Source organism: Pelmatolapia mariae, linkage group LG8 (assembly GCF_036321145.2).
Source record: "Pelmatolapia mariae isolate MD_Pm_ZW linkage group LG8, Pm_UMD_F_2, whole genome shotgun sequence".
Lineage (NCBI taxonomy): Eukaryota > Metazoa > Chordata > Actinopteri > Cichliformes > Cichlidae > Pelmatolapia > Pelmatolapia mariae.
Window position 1 is genome coordinate 28,293,994 of NC_086234.1, and position 27,181 is coordinate 28,321,174.

A 27,181-nucleotide genomic window follows, 5' to 3' on the forward strand; every position below is an offset into this window, starting at 1 on the left:
TATGGTGTAGGTGGCCTAAACTGGCTGCACAGGTCCACAGCCAGAAGCACATGCCCTGGTGTGGTGTAGTTGGCCTCAGCCATAAGCACAAGCCCTGGTGTGATGTAGACGGCCTCAGCCAGAACCACAGGCCCTGGTGTGGTGTGGGTGGCCTATGCTGGCTGCCCAGGTCCACAGCAAGAAGCACAGGCCCTGGTGTGGTGTAGGTGGCCTATGCTGGCTGGACAGGTCCACAGCCAGAAGCACAGGCCCTGTGTGGTGTACATGGCCTCAGCCAGAGCCAAAGGACTTGGGGTGGTGTCCATAGCCTAAGACAGCAGCACAGGCCTTGGTGTGGTGTAGGTGGCCTCAGCCAGAGCCTCAGTCCCTGGTTTGGTGTAGGTGGCCTAAACTGGCTGCACAGGTCCACAGCCAGAAGCACATGCCCTGGTGTGGTGTAGTTGGCCTCAGCCAGAAGCACAGGCCCTGGTGTGGTGTACATAGCATCAGCCAGCAGCACAGGTCCTAGTGTGGTTTAGGTGGCCTCAGCCAGAGCCACAGGCCCTGGTGTAATGTAGACGGCGTCAGCACAGGCCACAGGCCCTGGTGTAATTTATATTACCTATGTTCGCAGAATAGGCCTCGGTGTGGTGCGGATGGCCTCTCCCGGCAGCACAAGACATTGCTGAAAACAGTCAAAAGGAATGTCGTTTATGTGGCCTCATTAATGGACAGCTGCTTTTGTTCTTTCAACACCCTCCCTCTCTGGATCAACACAAGCTCAGTTTCATGAAAAGCAAATGCTTACAGCACCTGGTATTCCCAGGCAGTCTCCCATTCAAGCACTAACCAAGCCCAACCTTGCTTAGCTTCCGAGATCAGACGAGATCGGGCGTACTCAAGGCGGTATGGCCGTAAGCTGCTGGCTCCAGCACAAAGCGTCAATTTATGGTATCAAGTGGTGAGGTGGCCAGTACTCGCAGTTAGAAACACAAGCCTCCAATTTAACTACAGTGTTAATGGTAACTGCATGCTTGCATAATACCCTAACCAAAGGACTCATTTTAGCCTTTGACCAGCAGCACAGGCCCTGGTGTGGTGTAGAGGGCCTCAGCCAGAGCCACAGGCCCTGTTGTGGTGTACATGGCCTCAGCCAGCAGCACAGGCCCTGGTGTGGTGTACATGGCCTCAGCCAGCAGCACAGGTCCTGGTGTGGTGTCCATGGCCTCAGCCAGCAGCACAGGCCCAGGTGTGTTGTAGATGGCCTCAGCCAGAAGCACAGTCCCTGGTGTGGTGTACGTGGCCTCAGAGAAAGCCACAGGCCCTGGTGAGGTGTACATGGCCTCAGCTAGAAGCACAGGTCCTGGTGTGATGTCCATGGCCTTAGCCAGAGCCACAGGGCCTGGTGTGATGTCCATGGCCTCAGCCAGAAGCACAAGCCCTGGTGTGATGTAGACGGCCTCAGCCAGAGCCACAGGCCCTGGTGTGTGTCCATGGCCTCAGCCAGAAGCACTGGCCGTGGTGTGGTGTAGACGGTCTCAGACAGATCCACAGGCCCTTGTGTGGTGTAGTTGGCCTCATCCAGCAGCACAGGCCCTGGTGTGGTGTCCATAGCCTCAGCCAGCAGCACAGGTCCTGTGTGGTTTAGGTGGCCTCAGCCAGAAGCACAGCACGTGGTGTGATGAACATTGCCTCATCCAGCAGCACAGTCCCTGTTGTGTTGTACACGGCCTCAGCCAGAGCCACAGGCCCTGGTGTGGTGTCCATGGCCTCAGCCAGTAGCACAGGTCCTGGTGTGGTGTAGGTGGCGTCAGCCAGAAGCACAGGCCCTGGTGTGGTGTAGCTGACTTCAGCCTGAGCCACAGGCCCTGGTGTGGTGTCCATAGCCTCATCCAGCAGCACAGGTCCTAGTGTGGTGTAGGTGGCCTCATCCAGCAGCAGAGACCCGGGAGTGATGAACATGGCCTCATCCAGCAGCACAGCCCTTGGTGTGTTGTAGACGGCCTCTTCCAGAGCCACAGGACCATGGTGTGGTATAGGTTGCCTCATCCAGAGCCACAGGCCCTGTGTGGTGTACATGGCCTCAGCCAGAGCCAAAGGCCCTGGGGTGGTGTCCATAGCCTCAGCCAGCAGCACGGGCCCTGGTGTGGTGTACATGGCCACAGCCAACAACACAGGGCTTGTTGTGGTGTACATGGCCTCAGACAGAGCCACATGCCCTGGTGTGGTGTAGTTGGCCTCAGCTAGCAGCACAGGCCCTGGTGTGGTGTCCATAGCCTCATCCAGGTGCACAGTCCCTGGTGTGGTGTACATTGCCTCAGACAAAGACACAGGCCCTGGTGAGGTGTCCATGGCCTCAGCAAGAAGCACAGGCCCTGGTGTGATGTAGAGGGCCTCAGCCAGAGCCACAGGCCCTGGTGTGGTGTAAGAGGCTTAAGCTGGCTGCACAGTCCCTGGAGTGGTGTAGCTGGCCTCAGCAAGAGCCACAGGCCCTGGCTGAGGTTCATGGCCTCAGCCAGGGCGAAATGCCCTGGTGTGGTGTCCATAGCCAAACCCAGCAGCACAGGCCCTGGTGTGGTGTCCATAGCCTCATCCAGGAGCACAGTCCCTGGTGTGTTGTAGATGGCCTCAGCCAGAAGCACAGGGCCTGTTGTGGTGTCCATGGCCTCAGCAAGAAGCACAGGCCCTGGTGTGATGTAGACGGCCTCAGCCAGAGCCTCTGCCCTGGTGTGGTGTAAGTGGCTTAAGCTGGCTGCACAGTACCTGGAGTGGTGTAGTTGGCCTCAGCAAGAGCCGCAGGCCCTGGTGTGGTGTAGTTGGCCTCAACCAGCAGCACAGGCCCTGGTGTGGTGTAGACGGCCTCAGACAGAGCCACAGGCCCTGGTGTGGTGTAGGTGGCCTAAGCCGGCTGCACAGGCCCTGTGTGTTGTAGTTTGCCTCAGCCAGTAGCACAGGCCCTGATGTGGTGTCCATGGCCTCAGCAAGAAGCCCAGGCCCTGGTGTGACGTAGACGGCCTCAGCCAGAGCCTCAGGCCCTGGTATGGTGTAGGTGGCCTAAACTGGCTGCACAGGTCCACAGCCAGAAGCACATGCCCTGGTGTGGTGTAGTTGGCCTCAGCCATAAGCACAAGCCCTGGTGTGATGTAGACGGCCTCAGCCAGAACCACAGGCCCTGGTGTGGTGTGGGTGGCCTATGCTGGCTGCCCAGGTCCACAGCAAGAAGCACAGGCCCTGGTGTGGTGTAGGTGGCCTATGCTGGCTGGACAGGTCCACAGCCAGAAGCACAGGCCCTGTGTGGTGTACATGGCCTCAGCCAGAGCCAAAGGACTTGGGGTGGTGTCCATAGCCTAAGACAGCAGCACAGGCCTTGGTGTGGTGTAGGTGGCCTCAGCCAGAGCCTCAGTCCCTGGTTTGGTGTAGGTGGCCTAAACTGGCTGCACAGGTCCACAGCCAGAAGCACATGCCCTGGTGTGGTGTAGTTGGCCTCAGCCAGAAGCACAGGCCCTGGTGTGGTGTACATAGCATCAGCCAGCAGCACAGGTCCTAGTGTGGTTTAGGTGGCCTCAGCCAGAGCCACAGGCCCTGGTGTAATGTAGACGGCGTCAGCACAGGCCACAGGCCCTGGTGTAATTTATATTACCTATGTTCGCAGAATAGGCCTCGGTGTGGTGCGGATGGCCTCTCCCGGCAGCACAAGACATTGCTGAAAACAGTCAAAAGGAATGTCGTTTATGTGGCCTCATTAATGGACAGCTGCTTTTGTTCTTTCAACACCCTCCCTCTCTGGATCAACACAAGCTCAGTTTCATGAAAAGCAAATGCTTACAGCACCTGGTATTCCCAGGCAGTCTCCCATTCAAGCACTAACCAAGCCCAACCTTGCTTAGCTTCCGAGATCAGACGAGATCGGGCGTACTCAAGGCGGTATGGCCGTAAGCTGCTGGCTCCAGCACAAAGCGTCAATTTATGGTATCAAGTGGTGAGGTGGCCAGTACTCGCAGTTAGAAACACAAGCCTCCAATTTAACTACAGTGTTAATGGTAACTGCATGCTTGCATAATACCCTAACCAAAGGACTCATTTTAGCCTTTGACCAGCAGCACAGGCCCTGGTGTGGTGTAGAGGGCCTCAGCCAGAGCCACAGGCCCTGTTGTGGTGTACATGGCCTCAGCCAGCAGCACAGGCCCTGGTGTGGTGTACATGGCCTCAGCCAGCAGCACAGGTCCTGGTGTGGTGTCCATGGCCTCAGCCAGCAGCACAGGCCCAGGTGTGTTGTAGATGGCCTCAGCCAGAAGCACAGTCCCTGGTGTGGTGTACGTGGCCTCAGAGAAAGCCACAGGCCCTGGTGAGGTGTACATGGCCTCAGCTAGAAGCACAGGTCCTGGTGTGATGTAGACGGGCACAGCCAGAGCCACAGGCCATGGTGTGGTGTAGGTGGCCTAAGCTGGCTGCACAGGTCCACAGCCAGCAGCACAGGCCCTGGTGTGGTGTACATGGCCTCATCTAGAGTCACAGGCCATGGTGTGGTGTAGATGGTCTCAGCCAGAGCCACAGGCCCTTGTGTGGTGTAGATGGCCTCAGCCAGCAGCACAGGCCCTGGTGTGGTGTCTATAGCCTCACCCAGCAGCACAGGTCCTGTGTGGTGTAGGTGGCCTCAGCCAGAAGCGCAGGACCTGGTGTGATGAACATTGCCTCATCCAGCAGCACAGTCCTTGGTGTGTTGTAGACGGCCTCAGCCAGAGCCACAGGCCCTGGTGTGGTGTACATGGCCTCAGACAAAGCCACAGGCCCTGGTGAGGTGTCCTTGGCCTCAGCAAGAAGCATAGGCCCTGGTGTGATGCAGACGGCATCAGCCAGAGCCTCTGGCCCTGGTTTGGTGTAGATAGCCTAAACCGGCTGCACAGGTCCACAGCCAGAAGCACAGGCCCTGGTGTGGTGTAGTTGGCATCAGCCAGAAGCACAGGCCCTGGTGTGGTGTAGCTGACGTCAGCCAGAGCCACAGGCCCTGTGGTGGTGTCCATAGCCTCATCCAGCAGCACAGCCCTTGGTGTGTTGTAGACGGCCTCTTCCAGGGCAACAGGCCGAGTTGTGGTGTAGGTTGCCTCAGCCAGCAGCGCAGGACCTGTGTGGTGTACATGGCCTCAACCAGAGCCACAGGCCCTGGTGTGGTGTCCATGGCCTCAGTCAGCAGCACAGGTCCTGGTGTGGTGTCCATGGCCTCAGCCAGAAGCACTGGCCCTGGTTGGGTGTAAATGGCCTCAGACAGATCCACAGGCCCTGGTGTGGTGTAGTTGGCCTCAACCAGCAGCACAGGCCCTGGTGTGGTGTAGACGGCCTCAGTCAGAGCCACAGGCCCTGGTGTGGTGTAGGTGGCCTAAGCCGGCTGCACAGGTCCTGTGTGGTGTAGTTTGCCTCAGCCAGTAGCACAGGCCCTGATGTGGTGTCCATGGCCTCAGCAAGAAGCACAGGCCCTGGTGTGACGTAGACGGCCTCAGCCAGAACCTCAGGCCCTGGTGTGGTGTAGGTGTCCTATGTTGGCTGCACAGGTCCACAGCCAGAAGCACAGGCCCTGTGTGGTGTACATGGCCTCAGCCAGAGCCAAAGGACTTGGGGTGGTGTCCATAGCCAAACCCAGCAGCACAGGCCTTGGTGTGGTGTAGGTGGCCTCTGCCAGAGCCACAATCCCTGGTTTGGTGTACATGGCCTCAGCTAGAAGCACAGGTCCTGGTGTGATGTCCATGGCCTTAGCCAGAGCCACAGGGCCTGGTGTGATGTCCATGGCCTCAGCCAGAAGCACAAGCCCTGGTGTGATGTAGACGGCCTCAGCCAGAGCCACAGGCCCTGGTGTGTGTCCATGGCCTCAGCCAGAAGCACTGGCCGTGGTGTGGTGTAGACGGTCTCAGACAGAGCCACAGGCCCTTGTGTGGTGTAGTTGGCCTCAGCCAGCAGCACAGGCCCTGGTGTGGTGTCCATAGCCTCAGCCAGCAGCACAGGTCCTGTGTGGTTTAGGTGGCCTCAGCCAGAAGCACAGCACGTGGTGTGATGAACATTGCCTCATCCAGCAGCACAGTCCCTGTTGTGTTGTACACGGCCTCAGCCAGAGCCACAGGCCCTGGTGTGGTGTCCATGGCCTCAGCCAGTAGCACAGGTCCTGGTGTGGTGTAGGTGGCGTCAGCCAGAAGCACAGGCCCTGGTGTGGTGTAGCTGACTTCAGCCTGAGCCACAGGCCCTGGTGTGGTGTCCATAGCCTCATCCAGCAGCACAGGTCTTAGTGTGGTGTAGGTGGCCTCAGCCAGCAGCAGAGACCCGGGAGTGATGAACATGGCCTCATCCAGCAGCACAGCCCATGGTGTGTTGTAGACGGCCTCTTCCAGAGCCACAGGACCATGGTGTGGTGTAGGTTGCCTCATCCAGAGCCACAGGCCCTGTGTGGTGTACATGGCCTCAGCCAGAGCCAAAGGCCCTGGGGTGGTGTCCATAGCCTCAGCCAGCAGCACGGGCCCTGGTGTGGTGTACATGGCCACAGCCAACAACACAGGGCTTGTTGTGGTGTACATGGCCTCAGACAGAGCCACATGCCCTGGTGTGGTGTAGTTGGCCTCAGCTAGCAGCACACGCCCTGGTGTGGTGTCCATAGCCTCATCCAGGAGCACAGTCCCTGGTGTGGTGTACATTGCCTCAGACAAAGACACAGGCAATGGTGAGGTGTCCATGGCCTCAGCAAGAAGCACAGGCCCTGGTGTGATGTAGAGGGCCTCAGCCAGAGCCACAGGCCCTGGTGTGGTGTAAGAGGCTTAAGCTGGCTGCACAGTCCCTGGAGTGGTGTAGCTGGCCTCAGCAAGAGCCACAGGCCCTGGTGTGGTGTAGTTGGCCTCAACCAGCAGCACAGGCCCTGGTGTGGTGTAGACGGCCTCAGACAGAGCCACGGGCCCTGGTCTGGTGTAGGTGGCCTAAGCCGGCTGCACAGGTCCTGTGTGGTGTAGTTTGCCTCAGCCAGTGGCACAGGCCCTGATGTGGTGTCCATGGCCTCAGCAAGAAGCCCAGGCCCTGGTGTGGTGTAGGTGGCCTATGCTGGCTGCACAGGTCCACAGCCAGAAGCACAGGCCCTGTGTGGTGTACATGGCCTCAGCCAGAGCCAAAGGACTTGGGGTGGTGTCCATAGCCAAACCCAGCAGCACAGGCCTTGGTGTGGTGTAGGTGGCCTCTGCCAGAGCCACAATCCCTGGTTTGGTGTACATGGCCTCAGCTAGAAGCACAGGTCCTGGTGTGATGTCCATGGCCTTAGCCAGAGCCACAGGGCCTGGTGTGATGTAGACGGCCTCAGCCAGAGCCACAAGCCCTGGTGTGTGTCCATGGCCTCAGCAAGAAGCACTGGCCGTGGTGTGGTGTAGACGGTCTCAGACAGAGCCACAGGCCCTTGTGTGGTGTAGTTTGCCTCAGCCAGCAGCACAGGCCCTGGTGTGGTGTCCATAGCCTCATCCAGCAGCACAGGTCCTGTGTGGTTTAGGTGGCCTCAGCCAGAAGCACAGCACGTGGGGTGATGAACATTGCCTCATCCAGCAGCACAGTCCCTGTTGTGTTGTACACGGCCTCAGCCAGAGCCACAGGCCCTGGTGTGGTGTCCATGGCCTCAGCCAATAGCACAGGTCCTGGTGTGGTGTAGGTGGCGTCAGCCAGAAGCACAGGCCCTGGTGTGGTGTAGCTGACTTCAGCCTGAGCCACAGGCCCTGGTGTGGTGTCCATAGCCTCATCCAGCAGCACAGGTCTTAGTGTGGTGTAGGTGGCCTCAGCCAGCAGCAGAGACCCGGGAGTGAGGAACATGGCCTCATCCAGCAGCACAGCCCTTGGTGTGTTGTAGACGGCCTCTTCCAGAGCCACAGGACCATGGTGTGGTGTAGGTTGCCTCATCCAGAGCCACAGGCCCTGTGTGGTGTACATGGCCTCAGCCTTAGCCAAAGACCCTGGTGTGGTGTCCATAGCCTCAGCCAGTAGCACGGGCCCTGGTGTGGTGTACATGGCCACAGCCAACAACACAGGGCTTGTTGTGGTGTACATGGCCTCAGACAGAGCCACATGCCCTGGTGTGGTGTAGTTGGCCTCAGCTAGCAGCACAGGCCCTGGTGTGGTGTCCATAGCCTCATCCAGGACCGCAGTCCCTGGTGTGGTGTACATTGCCTCAGACAACGACACAGGCCCTGGTGAGGTGTCCATGGCCTCAGCAAGAAGCACAGGCCCTGGTGTGATGTAGAGGGCCTCAGCCAGAGCCACAGGCCCTGGTGTGGTGTAAGAGGCTTAAGCTGGCTGCACAGTCCCTGGAGTGGTGTAGCTGGCCTCAGCAAGAGCCACAGGCCCTGGTGTGGTGTAGTTGGCCTCAACCAGCAGCACAGGCCCTGGTGTGGTGCAGACGGCCTCAGACAGAGCCACAGGCCCTGGTCTGGTGTAGGTGGCCTAAGCCGGCTGCACAGGTCCTGTGTGGTGTAGTTTGCCTCAGCCAGTAGCACAGGCCCTGATGTGGTGTCCATGGCCTCAGCAAGAAGCCCAGGCCCTGGTGTGACGTAGACGGCCTCAGCCAGAGCCTCAGGCCCTGGTATGGTGTAGGTGGCCTAAACTGGCTGCACAGGTCCACAGCCAGAAGCACATGCCCTGGTGTGGTGTAGTTGGCCTCAGCCATAAGCACAAGCCCTGGTGTGATGTAGACGGCCTCAGCCAGAAGCACAGGCCCTGGTGTGGTGTAGGTGGCCTAAGCTGGCTGCACAGGTCCACAGCCAGAAGCACAGGCCCTGTGTGGTGTACATGGCCTCAGCCAGAGCCAAAGGACTTGGGGTGGTGTCCATAGCCAAACCCAGCAGCACAGGTCTTAGTGTGGTGTAGGTGGCCTCAGCCAGCAGCAGAGACCCGGGAGTGAGGAACATGGCCTCATCCAGCAGCACAGCCCTTGGTGTGTTGTAGACGGCCTCTTCCAGAGCCACAGGACCATGGTGTGGTGTAGGTTGCCTCATCCAGAGCCACAGGCCCTGTGTGGTGTACATGGCCTCAGCCTTAGCCAAAGGCCCTGGTGTGGTGTCCATAGCCTCAGCCAGTAGCACGGGCCCTGGTGTGGTGTACATGGCAACAGCCAACAACACAGGGCTTGTTGTGGTGTACATGGCCTCAGACAGAGCCACATGCCCTGGTGTGGTGTAGTTGGCCTCAGCTAGCAGCACAGGCCCTGGTGTGGTGTCCATAGCCTCATCCAGGACCGCAGTCCCTGGTGTGGTGTACATTGCCTCAGACAACGACACAGGCCCTGGTGAGGTGTCCATGGCCTCAGCAAGAAGCACAGGCCCTGGTGTGATGTAGAGGGCCTCAGCCAGAGCCAAAGGACTTGGGGTGGTGTCCATAGCCAAACCCAGCAGCACAGGCCTTGGTGTGGTGTAGGTGGCCTCATCCAGAGCCACAATCCCTGGTTTGGTGTAGGTGGCGTCAGCCAGAAGCACAGGCCCTGCTGTGGTGTAGCTGACTTCAGCCTGAGCCACAGGCCCTGGTGTGGTGTCCATAGCCTCATCCAGCAGCACAGGTCCTAGTGTGGTGTAGGTGGCCTCAGCCAGCAGTAGAGACCCGGGAGTGATGAACATGGCCTCATCCAGCAGCACAGCCCTTGGTGTGTTGTAGACGGCCTCTTCCAGAGCCACAGGACCATGGTGTGGTGTAGGTTGCCTCATCCAGAGCCACAGGCCCTGTATGGTGTACATGGCCTCAGCCAGAGCCAAAGGCCCTGGGGTGGTGTCCATAGCCTCAGCCAGCAGCACGCGCCCTGGTGTGGTGTACATGGCCTCAGCCAACAACACAGGGCCTGTTGTGGTGTACATGGCCTCAGACAGAGCCACATGCCCTGGTGTGGTGTCCATAGCCTTAGCCAGCAGCACAGGCCCAGGTGTGTTGTAGATGGCCTCAGCCAGAAGCACAGGGCCTGTTGTGGTGTACATGGCCTCAGACAGAGCCACATGCCCTGGTGTGGTGTACATGTCCTCAGCTAGCAGCACAGGCCCTGGGGTGGTGTCCATAGCCTCATCCAGGAGCACAGGTCCTAGTGTGGTGTACATGGCCTCAGCCAACAACACAGGGCCTGTTGTGGTGTACATGGCCTCAGACAGAGCCACATGCCCTGGTGTGGTGTAGTTGGCCTCAGCTAGCAGCACAGGCCCTGGTGTGGTGACCATAGCCTCATCCAGGAGCACAGTCCCTGGTGTGGTGTACATTGCCTCAGACAAAGACACAGGCCCTGATGAGGTGTACATGGCCTCAGCAAGAAGCACAGTCCCTGGTGTGATGTAGACGGCCTCAGCCAGAGCCACAGGCCCTGGTGTGGTGTAAGTGGCTTAAGCTGGCTGCACAGTCCCTGGAGTGGTGTAGCTGGCCTCAGCAAGAGCCACAGGCCCTGGCTGAGGTTCATGGCCTCAGCCAGAGCGAAATGCCCTGGTGTGGTGTCCATAGCATTAGCCAGCAGCACAGGTCTTGGTGTGGTGTCCATGGCCTCAGCCAGCAGCACAGGCCCAGGTGTGTTGTAGAGGGCCTCAGCCAGAAGCACAGGCCCTGGTGTGGTGTAGGTGGCCTCAGCCAGAAGCACAGGACCTGGTGTGATGAACATTGCCTCAGCCAGCAGCACAGTCCTTGGTGTGTTGTAGACGGCCTCAGAGAAAGCCACAGGCCCTGGTGAGGTGTCCATGGCCTCAGCCAGCAGCACAGGTCCTGGTGTGGTGTCCATGGCCTCAGCCAGTACCCAAGGCCCTGGTGTGGTGTAGACGGCCTCAGACAGAGCCACAGGCCCTGGTGTGGTGTAGGTGGCCTAAGCCGGCTGCACAGGCCCTGTGTAGTGTACATGGCCTCAGCCAGAGCCACAGGCCCTGGTGTGGTGTAGTTTGCCTCAGCCAGCAGCACAGCCCTTTTTGTGTTGTATACGGCCTCTTCCAGTACACAGGTCAATGACTAAATTTTTTAAAATTTTCATTTTTAGTGGGCTAAAGCAGTTAATTAAGAGTAGTCTAAGATAAATGTAAACACTGTAATTTCATTATTTTAATAAACCATGTAACTTGGATGGATTAGATGCCGGCGTGACCACAGTGCACACGTCTGATGTCGCTCATAGTGGTCCAAGGGATCCACTCAGAGAGTCTGTGTGTGCGCTCAGACACATTAAAAATTAGAGGGAACATTGGCTGAGGCCATCGAAATTACAGCAGGGACAGTGCTTCCTGTATCTTCACCAATCTTCACCACAACAGGGCCTGAGCTGTTGGCTGAGGCCATTCACATTACACCAGGGCCTGTGCTGTTAGCTGATACCATCAAAATTTCTCCAGGGCCTGTGTTTCTGGCTTAGGCCAACTACATTTCAACAGGGCCTGTGCTGCTTGTTGATGCCATCCACATTACACCAGGGACTGTGGTGCTGGCCAATACTGTCCACATTTCACCAGAGCTACTGTTCTTGGTTAGAGACGTCTAAATTTCACCAGGGCCTGTGTTTCTGGCTTAGGCTAACTACATTTATCCAGGGTCTGTGCTGCTCGTTGATGCCATCGTCATTAGACCAGGGCCACTGTTGTTGGCTGGGGACATCCACATTTCACCAGGGCCTGGGTTTCGGGCTTAGGCCAACTAAATTTATCCAGGGCCTTTGCTGCTCGTTGATACCATTCACATTACACCAGCGGCTGTGTTGTTGGCTGAGGCAATCGACATTACGTCAGGGCCTGTGCTGTTGGCTTAGGCCGTCAACATTCAACCAGGGCCTGTGTTTCTGGCTTAGGCCAAATAAATTTCACCAGTGCCTTAGGTGCTCGTTGATGCCATCCACATTACACCAGGGCCTGTGGTGCTGGCTGATTGCAGACAAATTTCACCAGTACCTGTGCTTCTGGCTTAGGCCATCTATATTTCACCAGGGCCTGTACTGCTTGTTGATGCCATCCACATTACATCAGGACCTGTGGTGCTGGCTTATACCATCCACATTTCTCCAGGGCAAGTGCTCCCTGTGATGCCATCTTCACCACACCAGCATTCTCTCTCTGTGATGAGAATGGCCTCAGCCAGAAGAACAGGCCATTCTCATCACACCAGCACCTGTGCTTCCTGTGAGGCCATCTTCCCCAAACAAGGGCCTGTGCTGCTGGCTGAGGACATATTCACCAGACCAGGTCCTGTGCTGCTGGCTGAGGCCAAATACAATTCACCAAGGCCAGTGTTGTTAGCTGGGGCCATCCACATTACACCAGGGACAGTGCTTCCTGTGAGACCATCTTCACCACACCAGGGCCTGTGGTGCTGGCTGATTGCAGACAAATTTCACCAGGGTCTGTGCTGCTGGCTTAGGCCATCCATATTTCACCAAGGCCTGTGCTGCAGGTTGATGGCATTCACATTTCACCAGGGCCTGTGATGCTGGCCGATAACATCCAAATTTCACCAGGGCCAGTGATTTTGGTCGAGGTCATCCACATAACACCAGGGCCTGTGGTGCTGGATGATACCATCCACATAACACCAGGGACAGTGCTTCCTGTGAGGCCATCTTCACGACACAAGGGCCTGTACCTTTGGCTGAGGCCATCCACATTACACCAGGGCCTGTGCTGCTCGTTGATGCCATTCACATTACACCAGGGCCTGTGTTGTTGGCTGAGGCAATCGACATTATGCCATGTCCTGTGGTGCCTGCTGATACTATAAATATCTCACCTAGGCCAATGTTGTTGGCTGATACCATCCATATTACACCAGGGCCTGTGCTGCTGGCAGAGGCCAACTACATTTCACCAGGGCCTTTGCTGCTCGTTGATGCCATCCACATTACACCAGGGCCTGTGGTGCTGGCCGATACCGTCCACATTTCACCAGGGCCACTGTTGTTGGCAGGGGACATCCACATTACACCAGGGCCTGTGTTTCGGGCTTAGGCCAAATAAATTTATCCAGGGTCTGTGCTGCTCGTTGATGCCTTTCACATTACACAAGCGCCTGTGTTGTTGGCTGAGGCAATCGACATTACGCCAGGGCCTGTGCTGTTGGCTTAGGCCATCAACATTCAACCAGGGCCAGTGTTTCTGGCTTAGGCCAAATAAATTTCACCAGTGCCATAGGTGCTCGTTGATGCCATCCACATTACACCAGGGACTGTGATGCTGGCTGATACCTTCCACACAACACCAGTGCATGTGCTGTTTGCTGAGGCCATCCACATTACACCAGGTCCTGTGGTGCTGGATGATACCATCCACATTACATCAGGGCCAGAGTTGTTGACTAAGGCCATCCACAATTCACCAGGGCCAGTGTTGTTGGCTGAGGCCATCCACATTACACAGTGGCCTGTGGTGCTGGCTTATACCATCCGCATTTCACCAGGGCCAGTGTTGTTGGCTGATACCATCCACTATACACCAGGGCCAATGCTGCTGGCTGGGGCCATCCAAATTACACCAGAGTCAGTGCTTCCTGTGAGGCCTTCTTCACCACACAAGGGCCTGTACATTTGGCTGAGGGCATCCGCATTTCACCAGTGTCAGAGCTACTCGTTGATGCCATCCACATTACACCAGGGACTGTGGTGCTGGCCAATACCATCCACATTTCACCAGGTCCAGTGTTGTTGGTTGGGGCCATCCACATTACAACAGGGACAGTGCTTCCTGTGAGGCCATCTTCACCACACCAGGGCCTTTGCTATTGGCTGAGGATATCCACATGACACCAGGGCCAGTGATTCCTCTGAGGCAATCTTCCACAACACCAGGCTCTGTGCTGCTTGCAGAGGCCAACTACATTTCACAAGGGCCTTTTCTGCTCGTTGATGCCATCAACATTACACTAGGGACTGTGGTGCTGGCCGTTACCATCTAAATTTCACCAGTGCCAGTGGTGTTGGCTGAGGTCATCCACATTACACCATGGCCTGTGGTGCTGGCAAATACCATCCACAATTCACCAGGGCCAGTGTTGTTGGCTGAGGCCATCCATATTACACCAAGGCCTGTAGTGCTGGCTTATACCATCCACATTTCACCAGGGCCAGTGTTCTTGGCTGGTACCATCCACATTACACCAGGGCCTATGCTGCTGGCTGAGGCCATCCACATTTCCCCAGGGCCTGTGTTTATGGCTTAGGCCAACTACATTTCTCCAGGGTCTGTGCTGCTCGTTGATGCCATCCACATTACACCAGGTCCTGTGGTGCTGGCCGATACCATCCAAATTTCACCAGGGCCAGTGATGTTGGGTGAGGTCATCCACATTAGGCCAGGGGCAGTGTTTTATGTGAGGCCATCTTCCTCACACCAGGGTCTGTGCTGTTGGCTGATACCATCCACATTATACCAGGGCCTGTGCTGCTCGTTGATGTCGTCGACATTATACCAGGGGTGCTGGCCAATACCATCTTAGCTCGAAAAGCTGCAAAACCTATTTCGCATTTCAGCATCCTATTTCACGCGGATGCTGAATTCTATAAGGCAAAGCCATAATTATGTGTTTCTGAATCTTCTATGAAAAGTTACAGCTATCTTTATGAAGTTGTAGCAAAACGTTTTCTTTGACCGAGTTAATGCGTTTCACGCTATTACATTACAATCTGGATGGCATCAGGCAGCAACACCCTGGTGAAATGTTGTTGGCCTCGCATTTGAATGGATTTCTCGCCCGAAACAAAGTATAGGTTTTCATTTTGTGAATAACTTGAAAATCTCTGCTCAAACAGCTGCAAAACCTATTTTCCCAGCACGGGCGTGTTGAATTCTATAAGATAAAGCCATAAATATGTATTTCTGAGTCTTCTATCAAAAGTTACATCTGTCTGTATGAAGTTGTAGAAAAAGGCTTTATTTCGCCAGGACAGTGCGTTTCTCGCTATTACATGCATTTGAATGGAGTTCTCGCCCAAAACAAGTATAGGTTTTCATTTTGTGAATAACTTGAAAATCTCTGCTCAAACAGCTGCAAAACCTATTTTCCCAGCACGTGCGTGTTGAAGTCTATAAGATAAAGCCATAAATATGTATATCTGAGTCTTCTATCAAAAGTTACATCTGTCTGTATGAAGTTGTAGAAAAAGGCTTTATTTCGCCAAGACAGTGCGTTTCTCGCTATTACATGCATTTGAATGGAGTTCTCGCTCCAAACAAATTATTTGTTTTCATTTTGTGAATAATTTGAAAATCTCTGCTCAAACAGCTGCAAAACCTATTTTCCCAGCACGTGCGTGTTGAATTCTATAAGATAAAGCCATAAATATGTGTAACCCATGTGAAATACAGGGCTGCAAAATCCCTGTTTGTTATCTAAGGCTATAGCCTGTTATTCTCACAAGGGGGTGCTGTGATGCAGTCTTGTGTTCTGACGACCTTGCGTCTAGTGCGCAGGAAGTATTACCGGTCTCTTCCTGTGAGATCTTCCTTCTGATGGCGGTCAAGTACGTGTCGGAGCGCATGGAAAAAGTACCTTGGACCCGAACTCTGACCACAAAGGGAATAACGTCTGTCAAGTTATTTGTGTTGGAAAATCCCGGTGAGTCACGTGCTTTTGTTAGCTACCTGTTAAGCTAGATAATGTATTTCACTAGACGATTCAGCTCAGAAACCTTTGAACAAAAACCAATCGGGAGCTATGAGAATCTGGCGTGTTGTTTTACTTCTCCTGTTGTTCTTTACAGTGTGTTATAAGTGTTGAATGCTTTGAGCTAACGATGTTTTACTGCCGATGCTAACTGCTAATAGCTGTTAGCCACCCCACCCCACCGAAGCCATATTCCGATCGGGGAGGTATTCAAGTAGAAGCACCAGCTCTGTTTATATTAGAATGGTTATGTCTTAATGGATATGAGCATATTTCAAGTTTAATAGTATTTGCACTGTGAATTAAGTTACATTTGCTTGTAAGCCTTAAGGATGAATGTCACTTTCATTGCTATGACAGCTTACATTGTTTAAGCTGCTGATGTTCTTTATTGTGATATAATTTTGATAAAAATAGTTGATACTGGTACAAACAAGTTACTGTAACTCTTGTAACTTGGTAAAGCTAAAGGGAATGCCATCTGTGATTAATACATTTGGAAAAGAAGTTAATGAGCTCATGTTAAGAACATAAGATGGAAAAGAAATTCATTGTTCTGCACTGTTTGTGTAGATTGGTTTTTTTGAACTACTAGAAGGATTCTGGAGAACCACTGACGGCGAGAACAGCCCAAATGAGATCCTGGATGATCGTGAAATGGTGTGGCCAGCCATGCGATCGGATTGTGGATCTTGCCTGAGAAACTGATTCAAGCAACCCTGGATTTCAGATAAGCCCTATGCACTATTTTTCCTGCCCGGATAATAGGGTCTGCACACTGACAATTCCCCTACAGTACACCTGTTTGGGTTTCAACGACTTTAAAGGACAATTCAGACTGGACAATTCAAACTTCACAACAGGAACACTTTAATCTGTTTCATTCACTCAAAAGAGCTCTAATACGGTTCAGTATAAGTCTTCCATTTAAGTGTCTTTATGTTATTTTATTTTGTTCTGTTTTACATCTATTCACCTTTAAAATGCACTATTAGTGTGCAATTTGGTTTATTGTGTTGTATATGTTTACGAATAGTACTGAGGCAATAAAGGTCCCAGTTATTCACTTCCAAGTCAACTCCTTTTGTGAGTCTCCAAAACAAAACCTCCTTCTGAACCTAGTAAGATGTCTAGGGTCTCTATTTGAAGTGAAAGTGTACTGGTCCTGAGTAGAGGCGCTACATATGTATATCTGAGTCTTCTATCAAAAGTTAAAGCTGTTTGTATGAAGTTACAGAAAAAGGCTTTATTTTGTCCGGACAGTGCGTTTTTCGCTATTACATGCATTTGAATGGAGTTCTCGCTCCAAACAAATTATATGTTTTCATTTTGTGAATAATTTGAAAATCTCTGCTCAAACAGCTGCAAAACCTATTTTCCCAGCACGGGCATGTTGAATTCTATAAGATAAACCCATAAATATGTATTTCTGAGTCTTCTATCAAAAGTTACATCTGTCTGTATGAAGTTGTAGAAAAAGGCTTTATTTCGCCAGGACAGTGCGTTTCACGCTATTACATGCATTTGAATGGAGTTCTCGCTCCAAACAAATTATATGGTTTCATTTTGTGAATAATTTGAAAATGTCTGCTCAAACAGCTGCAAAACCTATTTTCCCAGCACGGGCGTGTTGAATTCTATAAGATAAAGCCAGAAATATGTATATCTGAGTCTTCTATCAAAATTTACATCTGTCTGTATGAAGTTGTAGAAAAAGGCTTTATTTCGCCAAGACAGTGCGTTTCTCGCTATTACATGCATTTGAATGGAGTTCTCGCTCCAAACAAATTATATGTTTTCATTTTGTGAATAATTTGAAAATCTCTGCTCAAACAGCTGCAAAACCTATTTTCCCAGCACGGGCGTGTTGAAATCTATAAGATAAAGCCATAAATATGTATATCTGAGTCTTCTATCAAACGTTAAAGCTGTTTGTATGAAGTTACAGAAAAAGGCTTTATTTCGTCGGGACAGTGCGTTTCTCGCTATTACATGCATTTGAATGGAGTGCTCACTCCAAACAAATTATATGTTTTCATTTTGTGAATAACTTGAAAATCTCTGCTCAAACAGCTGCAAAACCTATTTTTCCAGCACGGGCGTGTTGAATTCTATAAGATAAACCCATAAATATGTATATCTGAGTTTTCTATCAAAAGTTACATCTGTCTGTATGAAGTTACAGAAAAAGGCTTTATTTCGCCAAGACAGTGCGTTTCTCGCTATTATATGCATTTGAATGGAGTTCTCGCCCAAAACAAGTATAGGTTTTCATTTTGTGAATAATTTGAAAATCTCTGCTCAAACAGCTGCAAAACCTATTTTCCCAGCACGGGCGTGCTGAAATCTATAAGATAAAGCCATAAATATGTATATCTGAGTCTTCTATCCAACGTTAAAGCTGTTTGTATGAAGTTACAGAAAAAGGCTTTATTTCGTCGGGACAGTGCGTTTCTCGCTATTACATGCATTTGAATGGAGTGCTCACTCCAAACAAATTATATCTTTTCATTTTGTGAATAATTTGAAAATCTCTGCTCAAACAGCTGCAAAACCTATTTTTCCAGAAGAAGTTGTAATGTTACATTTCAGACACTTTGATAAGTCTTCACATATCTCACGCCAAAACTTCTGAACTGGTGGACAGAACCAAAGAGCGTGGATATAATTGTCCGGTGAATTGGTTTGGCAGTGTGAGCAGTTGTTGGTAGACGTAAAGCCCATCTTGAACATCCGATGACCTGTATAGTGCACTCTATGTAGTATTTTGTATTGAATTAATTGAAGACTGGGATTTCTAATTAAATGAAAGGTTTTTAAGCAAATCTGAGACCAGAAGTTTTGGTCTAAGTTAACTGATAAATCCGCTTCCCATTTTGCAATAGGAAGTGATATTGATTCATCTGTTTTAGAAAGCATTCTGTATATTTTGGATAGTAATTTGGGGGTTTTAAGAGTAAGAAATTGAACCACACTTGGTGGTGTTTGTAGTTCAACTTGACCCGGTTTAAATCTCTTTTTTACTATGGATTTAATTTGTTGATATTCTAAAAATCTTTTCTTGTTGATCCCATATTGTGTAACTAGTCTGTCAAATGAAATAAATTCTGTTCCTTCTAGTATATGTTCTAAATATTTGATTCCTTTACTACTCCAATCTGAAAAGTTTATCATATTATTGTTTTGTAATATGTCAGGGTTGTTCCAGATAGGTGTACGTTTGCATGGGATTAATGGAGACTCTGTCAACTTCAGAAACTCCCACCACGCTGTCAGAGAGGAGCTGATGTTGACGCTTTTGAAGCATTCATGTCGTTGGATGTTTGAGCTGATAAACGGTAGATCTGAAATCTCTAGATTATTGCAAAGTGCTTGTTCTACATCTAGCCAAGGTTCATCTAAGAGGGTATGTTTTTGCCATCCTGAGATAAACTGAAGCCTGTTGGCCAAGAAGTAGTGCTGAAAGTTAGGTAGTTCTAATCCTCCTTTATCCTTGGTCTTTTGTAGTGTTTTTAAGCTTATACGTGGGGGCTTATTTTTCCAAAGGAATTTGGACATATATGAATCTAGAGATCTGAACCAATCTTGCGGCGGTTTAGTTGGGATCATTGAGAATAAATAATGTATTTTTGGTAATACCATCATTTTTATAGCGGCAACCCTTCCCATGAGTGATATGGGTAGACATTTCCACCTAGCCAGATCACCTTCTACTTTCTTTAAAAGTGGGATATGGTTTAATTTAGTTAGATCTGCAAGCTTGGGAGAAACATTAATACCTAAATATTTTATATTTCCCGATTGCAGTGGAGTAGAAGAGGAATTATGGAAGGAGCAATTAATCGGAAGGACTGTAGATTTTGACCAGTTAATTGAGTAATCTGATATTCTTGCAAAAGAGTTTATCAGTTCAATCACCCCAGAGATATTGGTTTGTGAATTTTGGAGAAAGAGTAACACATCATCCGCATAAAGGCTGATTTTATGTTCCACGTTCTTGCATTTTATGCCCTTAATTACTGAATTCTGTCTAATTGCTGCTGCTAGTGGTTCGATAAAAATTGCAAACAGTGAAGGGGAGAGTGGGCATCCCTGCCTGGTGCCCCTCAGGAGACAGAAGCTGGAGGATGTCTGGTCATTTGTTCTGACACAAGCTGTTGGGGAATTATATAATATTTTTAACCAGTTGATGAAAGAAGATCCAAAACCAAATTTGTGTAAAGTTGCAAATAGAAATTTCCAGTTAACTCTGTCAAACGCTTTTTCTGCATCTAGAGAAAATATTGTAGTTTCAAGGTTTTTACTGTATGAGTAGTCTATCAAATTAAGTAATCTACGTGTATTTGTTGATGAGTGCCTACCTTTTATGAAACCAGTTTGGTCAGGATGAATTAAGAGGGGGGTTATTTTCTCTAGTCTCTTTGAGAGAGCTTTGCAAATTATTTTAAGGTCTACATTTATAAGGGATATTGGACGATAGCTTGAGGGATATACAGGGTCTTTGCCTGGTTTTAGCAGGAGATTAATTTGTTAATGTTTGTATGAAGTTACAGAAAAAGGCTTTATTTCGTCGGGACAGTGCGTTTCTCGCTATTACATGCATTTGAATGGAGTGCTCACTCCAAACAAATTATATGTTTTCATTTTGTGAATAATTTGAAAATCTCTGCTCAAACAGCTGCAAAACCTATTTTCCCAGCACGGGCGTGTTGAATTCTATAAGATGAACCCATAAATATGTATATCTGATTCTTCTATCAAAAGTTACATCTGTCTGTATGAAGTTGTAGAAAAAAGCTTTATTTCGCCAATAAGAGCTTTATTTCGTCTACATCAGCACAGGTCTTGGTGTGGTGTCCATGTCCTCAGCCAGAGACAAATGCCCTGGTGTGGTGTACATGGCCTCAGCCAGCAGCACAGGTCTTGGTGTGGTGTCCATGGCCTCAGCCAGCAGCACAGGTCTGGTTTTTTGTAGATGGCCTCAGCCAGAAGCACAGGCCCTGGTGTGGTGTAGACGGCCTCAGACAGAGCCACAGGCCCTGGTGTGGTGTAGGTGGCCTGAGCCGGCTGCACAGGTCCTGTGTGGTGTAGTTTGCCTCAGCCAGTAGCACAGGCCCTGGTGTGGTGTCCATGGCCTCAGCCAGAAGCATAGGCCCTGGTGTGATGTAGACGGCCTCAGCCAGAGCCTCAGGCCCTGGTGTGGTGTCCATGGCCTCAGCCAGAAGCACTGGCCGTAGTGTGGTGTAGACTGTCTTAGACAGATCTACAGGCCCTTGTGTGGTGTAGTTGGCCTCAGCCAGCAGCACAAGCCCTGGTGTGGTGTCCATAGCCCCAGCAAGCAGCACAGGACCTGGTGTGATGAACAATGCCTCATCCAGCAGCACAGTCCCTTGTGTGTTGTAAACGGCCTCAGCCAGAGCCACAGGCCCTGGTGTGGTGTCCATGGCCTCAGCCAGTAGCACAGGCCCAGGTGAGGTGTCCATGGCCTGAACCAGAAGCACAGGTCCTGGTGTGGTGTAGACGGCCTCAGACAGAGCCACAGGCCCTGGTGTGGTGTAGGTGGCCTAAGCTGGCTGCACAGGTCCTGTGTGGTGTAGTTTGCCTCAGCCGGTAGCACAGGTCCTGGTGTGGTGTCCATGGCCTCTGCCAGAGCCACAGGCACTGGTGTGGTGTAGGTGGCCTATGACTGCTGAACAGGTCCAAAGCCAGTAGTACAGGCCCTGGTGTGATGTAGACGGCCTCAGCCAGAGCCACAGGCCCTGGTGTGGTGTAGGTGGCCTAGGCTGGCTGCACAGGTCCACAGCCAGAAGCACAGGCCCTGGTGTGGTGTAGATGGCCTCTGCCAGAAGCACAATCCCTGGTTTGGTGTCCATGGCCTCAGCTAGAAGCACTGACCGTGGTGTGGTGTACATGGTCTCAGACAGAGCCACAGGCCCTGGTGTGGTGTAGGTGGCTTCAGCCAGAAGCACAGGCCCTGGTGTGGTGTAGATGGCCTCTGCCAGAAGCACAATCCCTGGTTTGGTGTCCATAGCCTCAGCTAGAAGCACTGACCGTGGTGTGGTGTACATGGTCTCAGACAGAGACAAATGCCCTGGTGTGGTGTACATAGCCTCAGCCAGCAGCACAAGCCCTGGTGTGGTGTCCATAGCCCCAGCCAGCAGCACAGGACCTGGTGTGATGAACAATGCCTCATCCAGCAGCACAGTCCCTTGTGTGTTGTAAACGGCCTCAGCCAGAGCCACAGGCCCTGGTGTGGTGTCCATGGCCTCAGCCAGTAGCACAGGCCCAGGTGAGGTGTCCATGGCCTCAACCAGAAGCACAGGTCCTGGTGTGGTGTAGACTAATCTGGCTGCACAGGTCCTGTGTGGTGTAGTTTGCCTCAGCCGGTAGCACAGGTCCTGGTGTTGTGTCCATGGCCTCAGCCAGAGCCACAGGCACTGGTGTGGTGTAGGTGGCCTATGACTGCTGAACAGGTCCAAAGCCAGAAGCACAAGCCCTGGTGTGGTGTAGGTGGCCTCTGGCAGAAGCACAATCCCTGGTTTGGTGTACATGGCCTCAGCTAGAAGCAGAGACACTGGTGTGTTGTAGCTGGCCTCAGCCATAGACACAGACCCTGGTGTGGTGTTCATGGCCTACGCCAGAGCCAAATGCCGTGGCGTGGTGTAGGTTGCATCAGCCAGCAGCACAGGCCCTGTGTGGTGCACATGGCCTCAGCCAGAGACACAGGACCTGGTGTGGTGTAGTTTGCCTCAACCAGAGCCACCGGCCCTGGTGTGGTGTTCATGGCATCAGCCAGAGACAAATGCCCTGGTGTGGTGTACATGGCCTCAGCCAGCAGCACAGGTCTTGATGTGGTGTCCATGGCCTCAGCCGGCAGCACAGGTCTGGTTTTTTGTAGATAGCCTCAGCCAGAAGCACAGGCCCTGGTGTGGTGTAGACGGCCTCAGACAGAGCCACAGGCCCTGGTGTGGTGTAGGTGGCCTGAGCCGGCTGCACAGGTCCTGTGTGGTGTAGTTTGCCTCAGCCAGTAGCACAGGCCCTGGTGTGGTGTCCATGGCCTCAGCCAGAAGCATAGGCCCTGGTGTGATGTAGACGGCCTCAGCCAGAGCCTCAGGCCCTGGTGTGGTGTCCATGGCCTCAGCCAGAAGCACTGGCCGTAGTGTGGTGTAGACGGCCTTAGACAGATCTACAGGCCCTTGTGTGGTGTAGTTGGCCTCAGCCAGCAGCACAAGCCCTGGTGTGGTGTCCATAGCCCCAGCCAGCAGCACAGGACCTGGTGTGATGAACAATGCCTCATCCAGCAGCACAGTCCCTTGTGTGTTGTAAACGGCCTCAGCCAGAGCCACAGGCCCTGGTGTGGTGTCCATGGCCTCAGCCAGTAGCACAGGCCCAGGTGAGGTGTCCATGGCCTCAACCAGAAGCACAGGTCCTGGTGTGGTGTAGACTGCCTAAGCTGGCTGCACAGGTCCTGTGTGGTGTAGTTTGCCTCAGCCGGTAGCACAGGTCCTGGTGTGGTGTCCATGGCCTCAGCCAGAGCCACAGGCACTGGTGTGGTGTAGGTGGCCTATGACTGCTGAACAGGTCCAAAGCCAGTAGTACAGGCCCTGGTGTGATGTAGACGGCCTCAGCCAGAGCCACAGGCCCTGGTGTGGTGTAGGTGGCCTAGGCTGGCTGCACAGGTCCACAGTCAGAAGCACAGGCCCTGGTGTGGTGTAGATGGCCTCTGCCAGAAGCACAATCCCTGGTTTGGTGTCCATAGCCTCAGCTAGAAGCACTGACCGTGGTGTGGTGTACATGGTCTCAGACAGAGACAAATGCCCTGGTGTGGTGTACATAGCCTCAGCCAGCAGCACAAGCCCTGGTGTGGTGTCCATAGCCCCAGCCAGCAGCACAGGACCTGGTGTGATGAACAATGCCTCATCCAGCAGCACAGTCCCTTGTGTGTTGTAAACGGCCTCAGCCAGAGCCACAGGCCCTGGTGTGGTGTCCATGGCCTCAGCCAGTAGCACAGGCCCAGGTGAGGTGTCCATGGCCTCAACCAGAAGCACAGGTCCTGGTGTGGTGTAGACTAAGCTGGCTGCACAGGTCCTGTGTGGTGTAGGTGGCCTCAGCCAGCAGCACTGGCCCTGGTCTGGTGTACATGGCCTCAGCTAGAGGCACAGGCCCTGGTGTGGTGTAGGTGGCCTATGACTGCTGAACAGGTCCAAAGCCAGAAGCACAGGCCCTGGTGTGGTGTAGGTGGCCTCTGGCAGAAGCACAATCCCTGGTTTGGTGTACATGGCCTCAGCTAGAAGCAGAGACACTGGTGTGTTGTAGCTGGCCTCAGCCATAGACACAGACCCTGGTGTGGTGTTCATGGCCTACGCCAGAGCCAAATGCCGTGGCGTGGTGTAGGTTGCATCAGCCAGCAGCACAGGCCCTGTGTGGTGCACATGGCCTCAGCCAGAGACACAGGACCTGGTGTGGTGTAGTTTGCCTCAACCAGAGCCACCGGCCCTGGTGTGGTGTTCATGGCATCAGCCAGAGACAAATGCCCTGGTGTGGTGTACATGGCCTCAGCCAGCAGCACAGGTCTTGATGTGGTGTCCATGGCCTCAGCCGGCAGCACAGGTCTGGTTTTTTGTAGATAGCCTCAGCCAGAAGCACAGGCCCTGGTGTGGTGTAGACGGCCTCAGACAGAGCCACAGGCCCTGGTGTGGTGTAGGTGGCCTGAGCCGGCTGCACAGGTCCTGTGTGGTGTAGTTTGCCTCAGCCAGTAGCACAGGCCCTGGTGTGGTGTCCATGGCCTCAGCCAGAAGCATAGGCCCTGGTGTGATGTAGACGGCCTCAGCCAGAGCCTCAGGCCCTGGTGTGGTGTCCATGGCCTCAGCCAGAAGCACTGGCCGTAGTGTGGTGTAGACGGCCTTAGACAGATCTACAGGCCCTTGTGTGGTGTAGTTGGCCTCAGCCAGCAGCACAAGCCCTGGTGTGGTGTCCATAGCCCCAGCCAGCAGCACAGGACCTGGTGTGATGAACAATGCCTCATCCAGCAGCACAGTCCCTTGTGTGTTGTAAACGGCCTCAGCCAGAGCCACAGGCCCTGGTGTGGTGTAGGTGGCCTAAGCTGGCTGCACAGGTCCACAGCCAGCAGCACAGGCCCTGGTGTGGTGTAGGTGGCCTAAGCTGGCTGCACAGGTCCACAGCCAGAAGCACAGGCCCTGTGTGGTGTAAATGGCCTCAGCCAGAGCCACAGGCCCTGGGGTGGTGTAGTTGGCCTCAGCCAGCAGCACAGGTCTTGGTGTGGTGTCCATGGTCCACAGCCAGAAGCACAGGCCCTGGTGTAATGTAGACGGGCTCAACAAGAGCCACAGGCCATGGTATGGTGTAGGTGGCCTAAGCTGGCTGCACAGGTCCACAGCCAGAAGCACAGGCCCTGGTGTGGTGTAGGTGGCCTAAGCTGGCTGCACAGGTCCACAGCCAGCAGCACAGGCCCTGGTGTGGTGTCCATGGCCTCAGCCAGAAGCACAGGCCCTGGTGTGATGTAGACGGGCTCAGCCAGAGCCACAGGCCATGGTGTGGTGTAGGTGGCCTAAGCTGGCTGCACAGGTCCACAGCCATACCATGCACAGGCCCTGGTGTGGTGTAGGTGGCCTAAGCTGGCTGCACAGGTCCACAGCCAGAAGCACAGGCCCTGGTGTAATGTAGACGGCGTCAGCACAGGCCACAGGCCCTGGTGTAATTTAGATGACCTATGTTAGCAGAATAGGCCTCGGTGTGGTGCGGATGGCCTCACCCGGCAGCACAAGACATTGCTGAAAACAGCCAAAAAGGAATGTCGTTAATGTGGCCTCATTAATGGACAACTGCCTTTGTTCTTTCAACACCCTCCTTCTCTGGATCAAATCCAGCTCAGTGACATGAAAAGCAAATGCTTACAGCACCTGGTATTCCCAGGCAGTCTCCCACCCAAGTACTAACCTAGCCCAACCTTGCTTAGCTTCCGAGATTAGACGAGATCGGGCGTACTCAAGGCGGTATGGCCGTAAGCTGCTGTCTCCAGCACAAAGCGTCAATTTATGGTATCAAGTGGTGAGGTGGCCAGTACTCGCAGTTACGAACACAAGCCTCCAATTTAACTACAGTGTTAATGGTAACTGCATACTTGCCTAATACCCTAACCAAAGGACTCATTTTAGCCTTTGACCAGCAGCACAGGCCCTGTTGTGGTGTAGTTGGCCTCAGCCAGCAGCACAGGCCCTGGTGTGGTGTCCATAGCCTCAGCCAGCAACACAGGCCTTGGTGTGGTGTAGGTGGCCTAAGCTGGCTGCACAGGTCCACAGCCAGAAGCACAGGCCCTGGTGTGGTGTAGGTGGCCTCTGCCAGAAGCACAATCCCTGGTGTGTTGTAGCTGGCCACAGCCATAGCCACAGGTCCTGGTGTGATGTAGACGGCCTCAGCCACAGCCTCAAGCCCTGGTTCGGTGTAGGTGGCCTAAACCAGCTGCACAGGTCCACAGCCAAAAGCACAGGCCCTGGTGTGGTGTAGTTGGTGTCAGCCAGAAGCACAGGCCCTGGTGTGGTGTAGATGATCTCAGACAGCGCCACAGGCCCTGGTGTGGTGTACATAGCCTCATCCAGCAGCAAAGGTCCTAGTGTGGTGTAGGTGGCCTCAGCCAGCAGCAGAGGCTCGGGGGTGAACATTCAGCAGCACAGCCCTTGGTATTTTGTAGACGGCCTCTTCCAGAGCCACAGGACCATAGTGTGGTGTAGGTTGCCTCAGGAAGCAGCACAGGCCCTGTGTGGTGTACGTGGCCTAAGCTGGCTGCACAGGTCCACAGCCAGCAACACAGGTCTTGTGTGGTGTAGGTGGCCTCAGCCAGCAGCACTGGCCCTGGTCTGGTGTACATGGCCTCAGCTAGAGGCACAGGCCCTGGTGTGGTGTAGTTGGCCTCAGCCAGCAGCACAGGCCCTGGTGTGGTGTCCATAGCCTCAGCCAGCAGCACAGGTCTTGTGTGGTGTAGTTGGCCTCAGCCAGAAGCACAGGACTTGGTGTGGTGTACATAGCCTCATCCAGCAGCACAGCCCTTTGTGTCTTGTAGACGGCCTCTTCCAGAGCCACAGGACCATGGTGTGTTGTAGGTTGCCTCAGCCAGCAGCACAGGCCCTGTGTGGTGTACATGGCCTCAGCCAGAGCCACAGGCCCTGCTGTGGTGTAATTTGCCTCAGCCAGCACCACAGGCCCTTGTGTGGTGTACATGGCCTCAACCAGAGCCAAAGGCCCTGGGGTGGTGTCCATGGGCTCAGCCAGCAACACAGGGCTTGGTGTGGTGTAGGTGGCCTAAGCTGGCTGCACAGGTCCACAGCCAGAAGCACAGGCCCTGGTGTGGTGTACGTTGCCTAAGCTGGCTGCACAGGTCCACAGCCAGAAGCACAGACCCTGGTGTGGTGTAGGTGGCCTAAGCTGGCTGCACAGGTCCACAGCCAGCAGCACAGGCCCTGGTGTGGTGTCCATGGCCTCAGCCAGAAGCACAGGCCCTGGTGTGATGTAGACGGGCTCAGCCAGAGCCACAGGCCATGGTGTGGTGTAGGTGGCCTAAGCTGGCTGCAAAGGTCCACAGCCAGAAGCACAGGCC

General features: G+C 53.2%; 3 non-coding genes across 3 annotated transcripts; all 3 read right to left on the bottom strand.

The window, feature by feature from the left end:
- Window positions 1-780: 780 nt before the first annotated feature.
- On the bottom strand, window positions 781-899 carry LOC134633895 (5S ribosomal RNA). Its single transcript, XR_010094798.1, has one exon. It is a non-coding gene; the product is annotated as a 5S ribosomal RNA (ribosomal RNA).
- A 2,899-nt stretch (window positions 900-3,798) lies between these two features.
- Window positions 3,799-3,917, bottom strand: LOC134633897 (5S ribosomal RNA). Its single transcript, XR_010094799.1, has one exon. It is a non-coding gene; the product is annotated as a 5S ribosomal RNA (ribosomal RNA).
- Window positions 3,918-25,478: 21,561 nt separating this feature from the next.
- On the bottom strand, window positions 25,479-25,597 carry LOC134633889 (5S ribosomal RNA). The gene has a single exon (XR_010094793.1). It is a non-coding gene; the product is annotated as a 5S ribosomal RNA (ribosomal RNA).
- Window positions 25,598-27,181: the final 1,584 nt, after the last annotated feature.